A 15270-nucleotide genomic window follows, 5' to 3' on the forward strand; every position below is an offset into this window, starting at 1 on the left:
GCTCCCACTGTTAATAAAAATTAACTTTGTTAATTAATTTATCAAAAAATAATAAAAAAAAATTAAAAATTATAAAAATAGTCCCAAAAATACAGAAAATGACCTAGAAAATTTTTCTTGGTTATCTATATCTATTTAAATTTGGGATGCCTGGGTAAACATAAGCAAACAGTGATTTACCAAAAATGTCCCCAGTTTCCCCCCGGTCTTTTATCTTGCAAACACCAATGGAAGGTACTGTAGATCAACAGTACCATCCATATTTTTCATTTATTTAAAAATTTGTTACCGGATGCTACTGTAGATCTATCCACAGTACCATCAACTTTTTTATTTTTATTTATTTATTACGGATGGGCATCCAACATTTTCTTTCTTTCTTTCTTTTTTTTATTTTTCAAACCTGACTCTTGCTTTTTAATTTTTATTTATTAAATTTTTAATATAATATAGTAAATAAAAAAAGAAAAAAATGTGGGCCCTGTAGTAAAAGAGGCACGTGTGGCATCTACAAGAAATAAATTGTTGATACAAAACTTATAATTAAAAATTGAGAAAAATATTTTTTCTATTTTTGTCTTAAACTTATATGAATATTTTTTTTTATGGATGGCTATAAAATACAAGTCCTCTTTTTATTTTTAAGATTTTTTTTTCATCCATCTAACAATTAGTTGACTGTTAAGTCACATGTATTGGATTAAAATATCCCTATTTAAATATAAATGTTATCCAAAAATTATTTAAATTACCAAAAAATATTTTTATTATTTAAATACATATTTATTTTGAAAATTTTTAAAAAATTAAATATATAAATTGGCCAAAAAAATTCAAAGAAGCAGTGTATGGACTCAATAAAGAGAAAAAATAAAATAATTTTTAATAATTTGGGATAGTTAAATCAACCTAAATAAATCCAAAAGTTAAATGTATTATAAGTCAGGCTCAACTATAATTTTTTTATATGTTCATATATTTTAAATTCAGCATGAATTGAGACTCTAAGGGTAATGGAGGGAATGTAATATTTTACTAAACTTGATTTCTAAAAAATTAAAGTAGTGTGATTTAAAAAAAGTAGTGTGTAGGACCTACCATTAAATAATATGATTGGGGTCTATATTTATTAATTTTCAAAATTTAAAACAAGGTGTAAAAAATAATAAGATTTTTATATTTTGAGAGATCATGTAGGATTTTATTATAATAATAAATGAGTATAAGATTTTTAGTAAAATAATAAGTGTTAGATATACAAAAAATTTTTTATATACTTCCTCCATTAAAAAATGTAAGACATTTTTTGAGGGCTTGGATGTTAAAAAATGTAAATCATTTTTAGTCTTTTAAGTATAAATTTTTTTTTTTCAAAAGTGTCCCTATTGAATAAATCACTGTATATTTATTTTAAGATAAAAACTTCATTAAATAAGGGTAAATAAAAAATAGGATTAGTTTGTAGACGAGTAACAACTTTATTGGGGGTGAGATTCAGTTAAAATTTTTTAACATTTTTGAATGGAAGAAATATTTATCATTAACCAAAATTACAAATTTTAAATAAACATAAACATAAATTATATTGACTAATTTATTTTATATTCCATTAAGTTTTTTTTCGGTTTCTGCAGTTGCATGCATAAAATATTATTTTAGTAAACTTACTCCCTTTGTGGCATTTTTTAGGGGTTATTTCTTAGAAGTTGGATGTTAAAAAATATATAGCATTTTTAATGTTCGAAAGTGTAATCATTGATTTTTTTTTTCAAAAATGTCGATAATAAATAAATTATTTTATATTTATTGTTGAGCGAAACACTCAATTAAATAGTAAATATGAAAAAATGATATTATTTTGAAGATAAGTAACTACTTTATTGGGGATAAGATTTGATTAAAAATGCCTTACATTTTTTAAAAGATAAAATATGTATTTAATTTTTTTAAAAATACTAAATAAATTAGTTTTTATGACTAATATATTTAAAATAAAAATAAAAATTTAAAAGAGTATATCAAGAATAGTAATTGAGAGTTAATGACTAGATAGGTGAAAATGAAAACTTAAAAGTATATTCATATTTTGTAACTTTTAACTATTGATTTTAAGAAGGATTCATATAAATTTTAAAAATAAAAAGTATTTATAATTAAGATAAAATAAAAGGAAAAATAATATATCTTACTTTAAGGTTATTAAAATAACTTTTTAATATTTATATTTATTTTTATTCTCAAAAACTAAAAAATTCTCATGCATCACACAGGGCATAAATCTAGTTTTATGTAATTTTAAAGTTATTTTATATAATTTTTTAACCAACTAATGGTTAAAATTAACTTTTGTTAACATTAGGGACGATGTTATATCTTTTCAAAAGTTGAAAGAGAACATTGCACTAAAAAAAAGTTTAATATCCTAGTTGCTCCTTAACCTATAGTTTAGGAGTCAAATTGTTATCTAATCCTAAATATAAACAAGGCATTTTGATCAAATGGATATTTGTAAATGTCAATAAAATAGCAAGGTTCTTAATTAACTTTGTTTATCTTAGTATTTCGTATAAGGAAGTGGCAAGAAGGATTGGTGATAACGTTGATTAATTAATCTTAGATTATAATATTAATTTAGCATATTCAACCCTTGGGTTCAAGTTCAACCATCTAGATGAGCAATTCTATTAAATCATAAATCATTACCCAAAATTTTTTAAAAAAAATAAACAAGAAGAATTCATCAACGTAATAAGCTAAAACTTGGTAAACAACTACATATATGTGTGTGTGTAGAGAGAGCAATTCACAGATCATTTGACACTTAAGGTTATACATACCAGGATACCAAAATGGTATCATCGTTCTCTCTTTTTCTCTTTCTAAGTTTTCCACTCTTGCTATTCGTATTCTTTCATAGACATAGAAAACCCATTATTCACAAACCTAACCTTCCCCCAGGTCCTAAAGGCCTTCCCCTCATAGGAAATCTCCATCAACTCAATGGTTCTTCTCTTTATCTTGACCTATGAAACCTCTCAAAGAAATATAGACCACTCTTTTCTCTTAAACTAGGTCATAGAACTGCCCTTATTGTTTCATCCCCCGAAATGGTTAAAGACACACTTAAGAACCATGATGTAGAGTTCTCTGATAGACCCTCTTTGTTTAGCCCGCAAAAATACTCTTACAATGGAATAGACTTGATTTTCACTCCTTACGGAGATTATTGGAGAGAAATCAGAAAAATCTATGTGGTCCATGTTTTAAGTGCTAAATGTGTCTCTAGTTTTTCATCTATAAGACAATATGAGGTTCGATGGATGATTCAAAAGATCTCAAGACATGCAGCTTCGTTCTAGGTTACTAACTTGAACGAGCTTTTGATGTCTCTTACAAGTACCATAATTTGCAGGGCTGCTTTTGGGAGAAGCTACAAGGAAGAAGGAGTCGAAAGCAGCAGGTTTGTTATTAATTTCTTTCTTTTTTTCTTTTTTCCCTTGTTTTCAAATACAACTTTAGTAATATCAAATGTTAAATTTGAATTCCAAGGACAAAATACTAAGGATAACTTTTCTAACATGTCTCTTTTGGATTTGAATTTAATGAGTGCAGATAGATTTTGAGGAACTCAAATTTTAAATAACAAAAATATAGAGAATTTAAAATTATAAAATAATTATAATTAAAACATAGATCTACAAATTTTTATGTGTACAAATAATAAATTTAGCTCAAAATCTTAAATTCTAATTCAAATATAAATCCTTATTAATCTAAATACAACTATAGAAGTTTCATTTGACTCCGATAAAGCTCCTCTCTCCATGAAAAAAAAAAAGGAAACAAATCGTTTGACACCAACTTAATTTTTCTTTTGTATTCCTCTATCCTTTCGGTAGATTTTTTTTTTTTTGGAAACTACCATATCTATAATTTTTCTCTTACATTAATGAATTTTTTGAATCAAATAAAAAGGTGGTAAAAATCATTCAAACTTTTCAAATAAAAATTTGGTCTTTAATTCTCTGAAAAAAAGTTTTAAAGTAATGATATATTCTTTAACTTTAAAATTTTCACAAAGTGAATTTCTTCTTGATTTCTTTGACCATATTTTCAATCTTTTTCTGACACAATATTTTATATAATTTTTTTATGTTGAAAAATTTATCACAAAGAATTTCATTACTGAACAAGTGAGATAAATTGATTTTATCTCACCAAAACAAAAGCGTATGGTTCTATTTGATAATGTTTATTACAACACTTTCAATATTTTTATAATCTTAATTTGTTTCTTTATTTATCATTTAATTTTTGATAATCTTATTTTTACTTTAATCCAACAAATATTTAAAATTATATTTTTCTTGAAAAATATTAATATTTATATTGGATGCAAAATTTTTCATCCTAACCAATTTTCCCAAATTCGTCATATTTTATTTGGTCGGAGATCATGACACCACAAAAACATCTCATTATTCTTACCAAAAGACAAAAATCATCTCATTATTGGTGACCTCTTATTATTGATACTTTTGAGTTGATTAAAAAAAAAAGTGATGTCACAATATATTTGGGCCCATCAGTATGTCCTTCCACTTTGAGAAATTAAGGAAATTTCGAGATTTACTATGGACCAAACTTTTTTTTTTATTTGTAACGTTTTCCTTATTAGATATAGCACTGAAACCTGTGTTATTTAGTAAAAGCTACGAAATTTTTGATGCTCAATGAATATAGGTAAGAATTAAATGCAAATAACATAATGCTCAATAAATGTATTATCCACTTACTTAAATGACATCCTATATATAGTTTGGTACTAAAAGAGACATTAGGAACATTTAGAGAAATAATTATATCTATTGTAGGCGTGTTGAAGTGAAGATTACCATAAAAATCACTTTTTCTACATTAAGTATTAAATGCTTGTTAGAAAACAAAACACACATGTATTAATGGAAGGGTTTCACACATGAATTGGCATTATGGCACAAGGGTCTAGTTCACTTTAGTCTAATTCAAGTATAAGATTATAATGAAACAGGTGAGTTTTGGAGGATAGAAGCATTTACCTTCTCCATAAGCTAAAACATGTGTGGGAAGCTTAAGGTTCAAGTGCGAATTAGAGGGTATGCATGTTGTAAGTTAAAACACACTTGACACTCTTTTGAAATAAGCTTGATTTACTTGTTCAAGCTTAAGACTCTCAAAGTCAGACTTGCAAATTTCGAAGTGTTGAAACCATTCAAGTGTGAATCAATCCAGAGTCACGAGTGGATCACATCTCAAGCACAGTTCAAGCAGACATTAAGGGACAATTCAAACATGAGCATTCAAGTTACTCAAACATGAATTAGATCATAGAAGCACATCCAAGACACTTGCTTACATTGTGAGCCAAATCACACTTACACCATATCTAGTTCAAGCATTGAATTGCATCACAGTATTAAGCTTCACTTCTTGAATCTAATTCAAGGAGTTTTTATTCTAATTCAAGCTTGAATTGGATCCTCTAAGTCCTTAGATGCAAAAAAGGTAGCCAAAACATGTGTGAGTTCATTCTAGAGCACATGTGAATTGGACAATTTAACAAAGGTGCATTACAAATGTTTGACACTTAAGTTTAATAGACTTGTAAGCCTAAGGTAGGTTCTAATATGAGCATTCTTAGCATTCTCAAAATATGTGATAGCTCTCAATAGTTTTTACAATTGAATCTAAGAGAAGAACAAAATAAGTAAACATATAAAACTAAGTCTTCCCTTGTTCTTCATGCTCTTGGAAATTTTGTCATTTTGTTAATATATATGACATGCACAAGTAACAAACACCTTCCTCTTAGTTTTGTTATCATCAAACACTACCAAGAAAAAGGCTATATATAGCACCTTTTATATAGTAGTTATAGCGCCTTCTATATAGCAGTTATTGAAAAAAAACTACCGTATAGTTGAGATGGGATTCAGGAAAAGAGACTATATAGTAGTTGTTCAAAATAACTATTATATAGTCTTGAAACCATACAGCGGTCATTTCAAAGAACCACTATATAGCCTCTCTCTCTTTGTTTTTCTTGAATATTTTTTCTACACACTATATAGCTATTCTTTAAAATAATTGCTATATTCAATTACCCAAGAAGCATGACATCGCTTCATAATCAAGCCAACAAATACAAACAATATAAATTTTAAGGCAAATAATGTAAGATCCACCTAAGAGAGGGTGAATTGGACTAATTAAAAATTAAATTAATTGAAGCACATATAAAGATGAAATGGAAGCAATATTACCAAACAAGCTAAAAGTAGGGAAGAGAAGCTTTGCAAAGATAGTTTATCCTAGTTTAACCTAATCCACTTGGCCTAAGTCTAATCCCTAAGAACCTCTTAAGATTTTCCACTACAACCATAAGTTCAATTCGAGCACTTTCGAAGCCATTTACAATCCTAGACTAATGTCTATATTACTCTCCTTTGCAACAATCCCACAAGTTTGATTCAAGCACTTGTGAAGCCATTTACAATCTCTTAAACTCTCAAGTCTATTTCTCTCCTTCACAATAATCCCACAAGTTTGATCCAAGTTTTTTAAAGCCACTTACAATCCTAGACTCACAAGTCTATTTCTCTCCCCTATAACAAATCTCCTTAAGCTCTTTGAGCTTAAATTACTCTGTTTCAAGTAGTGAAAAGCAAAGACGAATAAAGTTAATTCACTAATGAAGTACTACTATAATAAAACTCTCTCTTAGAGTGGATATACAATCAATAAATCTCTCTAATAATGAAGTTCTCTCATAATATATGTATGCTTATTTATAAATAATATGGCCACCTTTTAATGCATTACATTAAGGGTAACTATGATAACACGATCAATATTTTAATGTATTAATTATATTTCTTAGTCTATTTTGTATGCTAAAACTTTAAAAGACTAGCATTTGACTTTCACTCTAGTATCTTAGATTATTGATTCAGACTAATTTGATTGGTAGTTTGAGGGAACCTCTTTGAAAGGCATACCTCCCATCAAGAATTTAATTATTGTCACACATATATTTTGAAACAGATATAATGAGAATTCTTTTTTTTTATATTTAAATTACAATATTTCAGCATTCAATTATAGGTTGCTTTCTATAACTCATACTATACAATCCATCATGGCATTATCCATCTAGTCACAGAATGTTACCTATAATTAAAAAAGACTAAAAATTTAAAAAAAGAAGTTAATAAAATTAGATTAAAAATTGGTGAACAATTCTATATATATGTGTGTGGAGGGGGCATTAATTCACAAATCAATTGAGACTTGAGGTTATTATTATTACCAAGACTCCAAATATGGTATTATCACTACTTTCAGTTGTTCTCATTCTAATTACTTTACCTCTCTTTCTATTCTTCTTCTTTCAAAAACACAGAGAAACCATTCACAAACTAAACTGCCCACCAAGTCCTAAAGGCCTTCCTACTATAGGAAATTTCCATCAGCTCAATAGTTCTTCTCTTTATCTTGACCTATAGAAGCTTTCAAAGAAATATGGACCACTCTTTTCTCTTAAACTAAGTCATAGAATTGTCCTTGTTGTTTCATCCCCTAAAATGGCTAAAGAGACACTTAAGATAGAGTTTTTTTTCTCTTATGGAGATTATTTGAGAGAAATCAAAAAAATCTATGTTGTTCATATTTTAAGTGCTAGAAGGGTTTCAAGTTTTTTGTCTGCAAGACACTATGAGGTTTAACAAATGGTTCAAAAGATCTCGAGATATGTAGCTTTATCCAACGTTACAAACTTGAATGAGCTTTTGATGTCTCTTACAAGTACCATAATATGCAGCGTTACTTTTGGGAGAAGCTATGAGGAAGAAAGAGATGAAAAGAGCAGGTTTGTTATTTTTTTCCTTTAGATATATAAACTATAATCTCCTATCTAAAATGGTTGGATTTTTTTTTTTCCATTTTAAACATTTGATTTTTGAGAGAGCTCTTTAAACCGTGAGAGGTAAGAGCTAAATATTCTAAATCCTAGTCAATCATGGAACAAAATAAGTGGATGGACACGTCACACTAATTCATGTGTCTATAATTATTATCAGACTAAATGTTACCAATAATTAGTAGGGATGTAAAACTTTAGTAATTTATAATTACAATTTTTTAGGTAAAGGAGTTTACTAGGTCTCATGGAATTTGACTTGAAATTAGAAATTGATTGATGATCAAATAAAATCATGAAGCTTAACATATATATTGTTCAAGGGTCCTTAGATGTGAGGATCAAAAAGTTCTTTTGATTTGCACTAAAATTAAAGCACTTCAGCGAGAGAACTAGAAATATCTTCCATGCTAATACCAAAAAAACATCTTTCAAAATACCGAAGGTAAAACATGTATTACTCAGGTTTGGTCCATATACAAAGCTTGGAAATTAAATTCTTATTGAGTTATCCATACTTGGGGAATCAGACCCAAAATCCAATCCCAAGGGCATATCTAAAAATTAATCATGTTTGATTCCTTATCTGAAATATGCCTAGGTTCTTATGTGCAATTTTCCCTATTATTTGAAAAAATGTGGGAACAGTTTTGCAAACTAGAGTGTAGGTGCTGAATATATAATGTCAAGACTTTCATAACCTTTCTCCCAAACTCTTGTTCTAAGAACAAGAGTGCCTACCTCTTATACGAACTTTAATTGATTGGCTAGCTAAAAATACTTTAAAGCATTATATGTCTTATGTCTTTTAGCATATATATTTTATCAAATTAAAGGATGAAATTAATTTGTTATTGATCTATTAAAGGTTCTAAGGGATGCTTAATGAGTTACAAGCCTTGTTGGGTAGCTTCTTCTTGTCAGATTATATTCATTTCACAAGGTGGATAGATAGACTCAGAGGATTGACTAGTCACCTTGAGAAGAATTACAAGGAATTGGATGCATTTTGTAAAGAAGTCATTGATGAGCATCTTGATTCTCAAAGGCATAAACCATAAGAAGAAGATATAATTGATGTCTTGCTTCACCTCAAGAAGCAACAATGGTTTTCTATTGATCTCACGTTTGATCACATCAAAGCTTTACTCATGGTAATTCTCCAATTTTATTGTACTTTATTTGTAAATCCCATAAACTATAGCAATACATTCATAGTTCCTACTTATAAGGATGATTGGGATAATATCAACAGAAAAAGAAAAAATATAATATAAATCCTCATTGCATCTCATTTAGGTTAAGTGAGTTATTAAACGCTTAGCAAATTAAGAGAGCTAGGTCTACTTATTTTCCTTTTATATAGAAGAAAATAAACCAAAATGTGTTTAAAATAAATAAAGAAATTTTCTTCTATAACATGCTTAAATTTATCTTATATGTCCTTCCTATTATATAATAACACAAGATAAATGTAGGTCATACTTGCAGCAGCAACAGATACAAGTACTGTAGCATCAGTTTGGGCAATGACCCAACTAATGAAAAATCCAAGAGTGATGCAGAAAGTTCAAGAGGAAGTTAGAAATCTATATGGCTCAAAAGGTTTTATAGAAGAAAGTGACATCGAAAAGCTTACATATCTAAAGGCAGTAGTGAAAGAGATATTGAGATTACACCGACCAGCACCACTACTTGTTATGAGACAAACAAATAAAAAATGCACCATCGAAGGGTATGAAATTCCAGCAAAGACATTAGTTTATGTCAATGCATGGGCCATTCATAGAAACCCTGAAGCTTGGAAAGACCCAGAAGTGTTCTATCCTGAGAGGTTCTTGGACAATGCCATAGATTTTAAGGGACAAGATTTTGAGCTCATTCCATTTGGTGCAGGAAGAAGAATTTGCCTAGGTTTACTAATAGGGGTTGCTACAGTGGAGCTTATCCTTGTTAATCTTATTTATTCATTTGACTGGGAAATGCCTAAAGGGATGAAAAGGGAAGATATAGACTTTGAGGTTCTAGCAGAAATTGCCCAGCACAAGAAAAATCATCTTTGTCTTGTGGCCAAGAACCATCTGTTTTAAGGCTTTGACAACATTAATATGTTTTAACCATGCATGATTAATGTGATTCTCTTATTTGTAATGTTAAATTAAATTAGAATGACTATTTGTATGTTTGGTGTCTATTGTAGTGTAAGAATGTGTTTGGTGGTATAAGAACCATATGTATGTTAATGTTTTACAGGCTTGTCATCCAATATTCTCTTGTGTGTAATTGTCCTTTTCAAGTCATTAAGTTAATAAGAATTATGTGTACATATTGTTTACATGTTGTATCACTTGTATTTTAGAAAGCACTTTTCACACTTGACAAAATTGACCTTTCACATTAGTTCTAATCTATTGTTCATTAGTGTTAAAAGTATTCACTTTTTACACCAGTTATTTGACTTGTGTCAAAAATCACTTTCCACACCAGGTATAAAGCTAGTGCAGAAAGTGAATTAAATAACTCTAAAAAGTCAATTTTGTTTATTTTTTTAAAATTCAATGAACTTTTCACATCAGTGCAATGTTGACCTTACCAATGTTGTTCTCAGATCATCATTACTGGCAATAATTAATATTAGTAAGGACAATATTGCACTGTTTTTAATTGTTAAAAGGAAATATTTTTCTGGAAAAAAATTCTGAGCCGAGTTTCAGACACTCCTAAAACTATAATTTAAAGGAAAAATAGCTCTTTAATTCTATATGTTATTCAAATCATAAATATTATGTTTTAGATATTGATATTGTGCATTATACAACTGATTTGTAAATATTCACAAAGTTTTTATCTATGTAAATAAATATTTATTTTTGTTTTTATCCAATAGAAATATTATAACATTTATGTTTTTTAATTGTTTCTTTGAGCAATTTAACCCTAGAAATTAATTGGAAGAGAATTGGGAATGTTCAACATCAATTAAGGAAGTTAAATAGAATATTTGTATGTTTGAGATTTATATTAATTGTTATTTTATAGAGTTGGGCACATTGGCATGTATGTTACGTTATTTTATGTTGGAGGATGTAACACTTGCCTTAAGTGTTAACAAAAGCACACTACAACAAAATAAACTAAGTATAGTTAAGCAATTGATCCTAAAACCAACTTAGAAAACAAATTATTTAAACCACCAAACAATATACACAATAGAAAAACACACATTTAAAACCTCTTATAAAAGTATAAAGGATTATTGTATGGCACATAAAAGAAATTTGAGCAAACAGGGGCAACTAATTGCTATTATGATTATATTAATTTGATGTCATAACAGCCCTCTTGGAAAAACTTTTGGGAGGCAGTAATTCACCATTTGGTATCCAATTGAAATGATTTCAAATCCCACACATCATTTTTAATGATTACTAGTAGTGTTCCAAATTTCAAAAAGATCCAACAATTGAATTAAAATTTAAACATGTTATAAGATTGGACAATGTTGCTGTCATGACAGCTTTGTTTTGCTATATGACAGCACCTTCGGACCAAATTTTGAAGTATACCATTTTATTATCTAACCTCTAATTGGAGCAATTTCAAATCCCACACATCACATTCAAAGATTACTCCTAGTGTATTAAATTTTGAAAAAATCTAACAGTCAATTTGAATTTCATGTTCATTGTAATATCAGTTGTTGTTGCTATCATGTCAGCACCTTCGAAACAACTTCTGGAGTACACTGTTCCTCCATCCAATCATAGATTGAGGTGATTCCAAAGCCTGCACATAGATTATAAAATTTTTTACTTGTGACCTAAATTTTAGGGAAATCCAACAGTTGGATTGAGATTTGAAGACTCGGATGTAAAAATATAGCTTTTTAGTAAAAATCATTTTCAAAATTGTCCAAATTTATTTTAATGGTCACAAACCTATGAAAACACTTTAGATACATCAAATAGGACTAGGAGTACCTAATAGAGTAATCAAATGATAGAAAACCCTCATACAATAAAATTTGATCATCCAAGTGTCATTTTTTAAAATGGACCATTAACCTCTAGCCGACATGCACAAATCGCACAAGAATGGCCAAAAGCATTCAAAACACCATATACTCATATAAATATACATGCCAAATATTTTTACTTGACTCAAAGATCCCTATGGGATCCACACACCCACTCTCCCTATTTAAGGTATATGTTTGCCCATCGTACAAAGTTCATAATGCAACTACTTTGCAATTGCGTGTAAAATCACACATCTTCATATCTAAGCCAAAATAAACATTTTTCCGTTGTGAAAACTTAGTCTACCAAATGAATCCATCAAAATCACATGCTATAACCAAGTTTCTTAGTCATAAGTCTACAAGTAGATAAAAATTCATACACAGGCATACAGTCCATACATATCCATATCCACATATATGTATAATCATATCCTACTAGCACCCTAATCCTAATACATTAGAATGCACTTCCTTAAAAGAAAGTGGTAGCAGTCTTTTTACAAATCACAAGGAAAACCCTAGCTTGGGTCTTCTCCCCATCCACTACTGGATCTTTTGTCTGGACTTGTAAATATAGTAAAAAAAGGGTGAGACAACCATAGCCTTAGTAATAGAGAAATCTATATTCCCAATTATAAGGAAGGCTATAGTCAAGTAAATAAATAATAAATTCAAAATAACATATAATTAAAAAAATTAAAATTCTTGAATGCATGACATAGGTCGATATAGCCTTTCCTGACCAATAGAATGTCACTTGGCACTCTTTAGCTTGCAAGTAAACCACATACCCACTTGTACCTCCACAAACAAAATATAATCTAAGTCATGATCTGATCCACTGAACCGCCTGTACCTCTTCCATATGGATCTTGGGAAGTCAAAACTAAGTCCCTCCTAGAGTTACTTACTCTCCATGTGAGGGCTACCTTAGCTTAGGCACTCAACCTCACACTTCTCATGACGGATCCCCTCCCCCATTCAGAGGTATTGAACACTTAATCCATTAACCTCTTTAGTGAACTAAGCCCACAAATAGCTAAGGAAACACTAAGTAATAGTAGTGAGCCATGGAATATCACAAGACTACATTTCCCTATTAGTGAACTCCCATCGAGATCATGTCTCCTACCCTTTTCTACCTTCCTTGAGTATTGACCACTTCAAAAATCTAAGGTAGTATAACACTTATAGTTCCTCCTTTAAGTGGTTCCTTAGCCTATTTAAGGTACCTAACCTAGTTGCACTTCCCTAAGTGCAACTCCTTGTCTCTTTGATCACAAGGCATCCTAATAATTTCATTTCCATAAAAAAATCATTATTAGAAAGATAGTAAATATAGATGTATTATTATTAAAGTAATACCCTATAAACCCTCCTAAAACATATTTATTTGTATTTAATTGTTTAAAACATGTAATGCATGCTAGATAATATTATTGACTAAAAAATAAATAAATAAAGCAATAAAAAATATAAATTCTCTTGGTACCTCAACCCTTTTGAACCAAAAGGGTTTTCCCTTATATAAAAATAATACTTGACTTGTTCCTTAACCTCCAGTTAAGTTTCACCAATAATTTCTTATAACATATAAGTGATCCACATCACATATCATGGCAAATAGCATAAAAGAAGACTATAATTCATACCACACAACTTAGGTCAATGAGCTATAATTCATCCCAATGGTCCAAATGTTAAACCAACCATTCACATAGTACCACTTAACAACCAAAACCATTTATTAGCCACCATTAGGCTAATCTCCAAACCATACAATTTTTATTCAACCAAAAGCCTTCAATTAGCATTACAAAATTTCACAATAGCCCTTATAATAAAAATCAAAGCTTAATTTAAATCTTATTGAATTCAAATAACATAATTATAACTAAATAAATAGGCTCAAACCATTGAAGAGTAAAACCCAATCTCTTGGGGTTTAATTTTTTCCTAAAACTCTCTTTTTCAATCAGTTGCCCATTCAAAACATTGGAGCACCATAAAAAAACTCAAAAACAACATCCCTAGAACCCAAGAAAACAAAAGCTTACACGAACTAAGCCTTTGGGATCAAAATTAAGAATTTTCTCTCCCAAAAATTTAAGAAAACCAATAGAAAAGGAAGAGGATTGAAGTAGCTAGTAGCTTATCTAACTCATATTTGAGCTCACAACTATTGCAAAGCATCTCGAATCTAAGCCCTAGCTCCCTCTCTTTCTTTTCTCTTCCTTTCTTGTTCTTATTCGTTCTTGTTCTTTGTTTCTTTGTCTCTTGTTTTGTTTCTTTCCCTTTTTTTTTCTTTGTTTTTGTGTTATCTTCTTTAAAAAACTGAACTAAACAAATTGGGGAAATTTTCAAGGAAGGGCCAAACTCTTTTTGTTATAACACAAAAGACCAGGATAACTTTGGTAATTTTTCTCATACTTACAAATAAAATAAAACCAAACTTTTGCTTAGTAGAATTAGAACTCTAAACCTTTATCAAATTATTCTAAATTTTAATTTAATTATCTATATTTTAAATTAAATCTGGGTCTAAAAAATTTTAGGATGTTACATTCTCCCCTCCTTTAAAAGGATTTTTACCCCAAAAATCCAAACCAACACAAAACTGAAGAGAGAATCATATCTAGAGAAACAACCGTAGATACTCCTTCCTCATTTGATCCCAAGTCTCCTAGGTTATGTCTCCCAAAGCTATCCCTTTCTAGATCACTTTTCTCAACTAGATTATCTTATTCTTGAGCTACTTATCCTTATCATCCATAATATGATCTGGTTTAGTTTGGTAAGTTAAATTCTCCTGAATTTCAAGCTCTTTAGGTTCTATCACATGTGATGGGTCTAGCTATTACTTCTTCAGCTATGACACATGAAACATATTGTGTAAATCTGTTAATTGAGGCAGCAACACTAACTAATAAGCTACTAGCCCAACCTTCTTCAAAACCTCAAAAGGACCTATATACTAAGGAGATAACTTTTTAGCCCAAATTGAGCATCCAACACCCATCAATAGGAAAACCTTGAGAAACACGTGATCCCTAACCATAAAACATAGTTCCGTATGATGATTATTATCATAACCTTTCTATCTATTCTGCATTATAAGAAGCTTTTGTTGGATCAGTTTGATTTTCTCTATGGTCTCATCTACCACATTTGATCCCATCAGTGTCCTCTCACTCAACTCATACTAACAGAGAGGCGATCTATATCATCTACCATACAGTGCCTCCTAAGGAGCCATTTGAATACTGATGTGATAACTATTATTATAAGTAAA

The 15270-nt window shown here is 29.5% G+C and overlaps 1 pseudogene; it reads left to right on the plus strand.

The window, feature by feature from the left end:
• Window positions 1-7698: 7698 nt before the first annotated feature.
• LOC129319227 (cytochrome P450 71A1-like) lies at window positions 7699-10292 on the plus strand (annotated as a pseudogene).
• The last annotated feature ends 4978 nt before the right edge of the window (window positions 10293-15270 follow it).

Source organism: Prosopis cineraria, unplaced genomic scaffold (assembly GCF_029017545.1).
Source record: "Prosopis cineraria cultivar Desert tree isolate PC_DT_omini unplaced genomic scaffold, ASM2901754v1 PC9, whole genome shotgun sequence".
NCBI lineage: Eukaryota > Viridiplantae > Streptophyta > Magnoliopsida > Fabales > Fabaceae > Prosopis > Prosopis cineraria.